The sequence below is a fragment of the Ananas comosus genome, unplaced genomic scaffold (genome assembly GCF_001540865.1).
Source record: "Ananas comosus cultivar F153 unplaced genomic scaffold, ASM154086v1, whole genome shotgun sequence".
NCBI classification, from domain to species: Eukaryota; Viridiplantae; Streptophyta; class Magnoliopsida; order Poales; family Bromeliaceae; genus Ananas; species Ananas comosus.
In genome coordinates, this window is record NW_017893424.1 from 24,878 (window position 1) to 28,697 (window position 3,820).

At 36.4% G+C, this 3,820-nt stretch overlaps 1 long non-coding RNA gene across 1 annotated transcript; it reads left to right on the plus strand.

Moving 5' to 3' along the window:
* The first annotated feature begins 490 nt into the window (after positions 1-490).
* Positions 491-3,534, plus strand: LOC109706020. Its single transcript, XR_002215011.1, has 2 exons — positions 491-692; positions 3,211-3,534. It is a non-coding gene; the product is annotated as an uncharacterized LOC109706020 (long non-coding RNA).
* Positions 3,535-3,820: the final 286 nt, after the last annotated feature.

Here is a 3,820-nt window from a genome sequence, read left to right on the forward strand (position 1 = left end):
AAAGCTCAGTGCCTTAGCACATGCTAGTGCAAAGTTACAGGATTTAGATCTAACTGAAATTGTTGCATGATTGATTGCATATTGCATTCACTTTAGAGAACAAATTTGAGTTTTATTTGGATTCTTCGTTTGAAAACTGCATCTTTAGAAATTTGAGCTAAGTATAATAGCTACATGTGTAGCTTAGCAAGCTTTCCTCACTGAGTAAATCGTGTAAAATAATGCAATTCAGGTATGAAATTTGGCAGTATTCATTTTTTTTATGTAGTGAGTAAACTTGCAAGCATTGGTTTTATACTTCAGTTTCCAGTTTTGGTTGTTTGTAGGAGAGAAGCCAGAGTTCTCTTGGTGATTCACCTATTGGTATTTGGCAAAGCCACGGTTTTTACTATTACTACTCTGTAAATCTGAATCTTTTTGCTGATTTTTTGATTGTTGCCCCTATTTTGTCCTATACTATGATGACCTTCCCTTTGAACGTCAGATGGCAGCAATAATTGAGAGGGGCCCAGGCCTTCTTGGCTGGTAATGAGGGCACTTTGGATGGCCTACTTCGTAGGCAACCAGCTGCTCTCATTTGTGCTAGGTATAATTTCGGCGTGCATGCGGGTTCTGGCTCAATCAACACTACTAAGCAAGAAGGCTGCGGCCCCAATCTAATAATGTTCAGCGGCCGGGGGAATCTGAGCAGAGTATATTTATTTATTTCCATCTCCGTTCATGTATGCTGTTTGGTGTGATTTTCACAGGCTGATTTATTATGGAGCTTCGCATCATTCTTGCAAGTATTGATTTTATGCTTCAGTTTTCAATTTTGGTTGTTTACCGGAGAGAAACCAGGGTTCTCTTGGTAATTCAGTTGTTGGTATTTAGCAAAACCACATTTTTATTGTAACTCTTATGCAAATTCGCATCTTTTCGTTAATTTTTTGCTTGCTAGGTGTTGACTACACAATAAAAATGCCAAGTCGGGAAATTTAGGACTAGAATTCTGACAATCCATCCAAGTTTACATTTTTAGAAATTCAAGCTGAGAATAATAGCTTAACAAGCCTTCCTCACTGATGAGTGAAAACTTAAAGCTTCAAATCCCATGTGTAGCTTAACAAGCCTTCCTCACTGATGAGTGAAAACTTAAAGCTTCAAATCCTATGTGCGCTTCATCAACCGTTGTGTACATAAATTCTACCTTACATGGTTAGGAAATTGACTATGTGTCCCAACTAACCCAAACCTTCTTGATTGATGTTTAGAATGCAAGCTTATTGTGCTTACCACCTGTAAATGCTCAAATTACTGCTCTTGCCCCATAGGTTTGAACTTCTTGATCCTTCATACTCAATTAATCTTCCAGCGCAAGTTTGATGGATTAAACTCTTCTTTGTTCTCTTTAGGCTTTTGGATAACTGCCAAATTTTCTACTCTTTGTGCCAAGCTATGGTGTTCTAATGCAATTGTACATGGAAAGCGTAGTGCCTCAGCATGTGTCAATGTAAAGTTGCATGAGTTAGATCTAATTGAAGTTGTTGCACGGATGATTGCATATTGCATTCACTTTAGAGAACAAATTTGAGCTTTAGGTGGATTCTTCGTTGAAAACTTTTTTACAGATCAACTACTCAGCTCTGTGCTTAATTTGTAAGCATTCTCCACAAAGTGTTGTAGAATACTTGCAATCTAAAGAGGTCAAAAAAATGCACCTGTTTTCAGCTGAACTGGCTATATATTTCTGTGCCCAAATCTTTCTAACATGTATATTGTATTTTAGATGGTTTTCATAGCCTAATTTATTATGGAATTTCCAATAATTCTCTTTCTTTTTTCCCTACCTGCTTTTCTCTTCTTTGCAAGCATTGGTTTCATGGTTTTGTTTATAGTTTCCAGAGTTTGGAGTGGCCTAATTTATTATGGGATTTTCAATCATTCTCTTTCTTTTTTGCCTCCCTGCTTTTCTCTTCTTTGCAACCTATGGTTTCATGATTTAGTATATAGTTTCCAGAGTTTCGAGGGGAGCCGCCAAACTACTATTGTTGGTTGGGTTGTTGGTATTTTTCAAAGCTCTGATTTTTTTACTTACTCTTATGTAGATTTGCATTTTCTGTGGTCGCACCCCCCTCCCCCGGTCTGTTGCATATTTCTTGCATATTTATCTATTTATTGCGTCGCTCTTATGCCAATTATTAATGTTTGATTCGTTTTGCGTACTTCGCCTTTGCTTCATTTTGTTCATGCTATGATGACCTTCCCCTTGAACGCCAAGTGGTTGCAATAATTAAGAGGGGCCTGAGCCTTCTTGGCTGGTGATGAGGGTGCTTTGGATGGCCTGCTTCGCAGGCAACCAGTTGCTCTCATTTGTATCGATAATAGTTTGTGTGTGCTGCTGAACAAAAAATGCTCAGTGCCAATCTAATAATGTTTGATAGACAAGGGAGTATGAACAAAATATATTTATCAATATTCCCTATCAATAATCCTCCTTTCTTTTCTGTTGCAAGCATTGATTTCACTCTCCAGTTTTCAGTTTTGTTGGTTTGGGGGAGAGAAGCCAGGCTTCTCTTCGTACTTTGGTTGTTCGTATTTCCCAAAATTGTGTTTCTTAATGTTAATCTTATGCAGCCTTGATTTTTTACGGTGATTTTTTGGTTGTAAGCAACTCCGAAAGGTGCAGGTTTATCTATACTTCTGTGCAAATTTTGTTTTCAAGTTTCCAAATTGTTTTTATTTTATTATTTCCCTGTGAGATAAACTAAAACCCATTTTGAAATCCAACTCTTTTTGTAATCACACATGCTGTGCTAGGATTGGTGAGCGAGATATTAGAGAAAGAACTTGAATTTATTTCCTGTACCGATTGAACCTGAACTTTTTTCCTGCGCCAATTTCATTTTGGGGCATGGGATTGAGTTTTTTATGTGTTTCGTAGTAAGTTTCCTGTTGTTTGGTGTAAAAAAAAATCTCCTAATTGGATATGTTTTTTTCCTAAGAAATTTTTTTAGGGTTTTGATTAATTTAGTCGCACATTCAGTCGTAAGTAAGAGATTTTCGGTACTATTTATTATCAAAATTTAGAAGCCATAAATGATCCTTCATTTATGTTCCTATTTATGCCGAATATTTAGTAATTTTGAGTAACAAAGACGATTTATTTTCTTTTTGCTACTCAAATTATATTCTGATTCTGCTTAATTTTCTTTCCTAAACTAATTATAGGCTGAGCATCTGCCGCCGCAACAATTTGTTCATACTTTCAGAGATGGACAATTCACAATTTCACCCGTTTCCCATTCCGGCGGGTAATCGATTTCACTACACACCTCGATTCCTGCAACATTTCGTCGGCCTTTTTAGAATATCAGTGCACACTAGCTAATGAACATTTTCGAGTTTTTCTGTTTAGGTTGATGTATTGTTTGATAAAGTAATTGGCATGTTTCAACAGTATATGGTGTAATTTGCTTGATCTATCACTTTTAAGGCATGTTAAATTCTCGGCGAAGAATGATTGATAAATTGATTCCAAATTTTGGCGCCTAATTTCGTTTTTCGTTTTTTTTCTTTTTTAATCTCTTTTTACATAAGATTATTGATCTTTCTCAAGATATTTTGGTTCCGATTGTATTGATTATGCTGTATAACTTCGATTCTATTCTGCAGAGAAAAGAGTTGGGGATTTACACACTTAATTTTTGTTGTTTGTGAGGATTTGTTAGTGTGTCTGATCTGAGGGCTTAGAGGGTTACCGTGTCTGCGGATACTGTTGGTCCTTTGCAGCTTAGGTTATCAGATTCATAAAGATATTGATTGCCCTTTATTAAGAAAA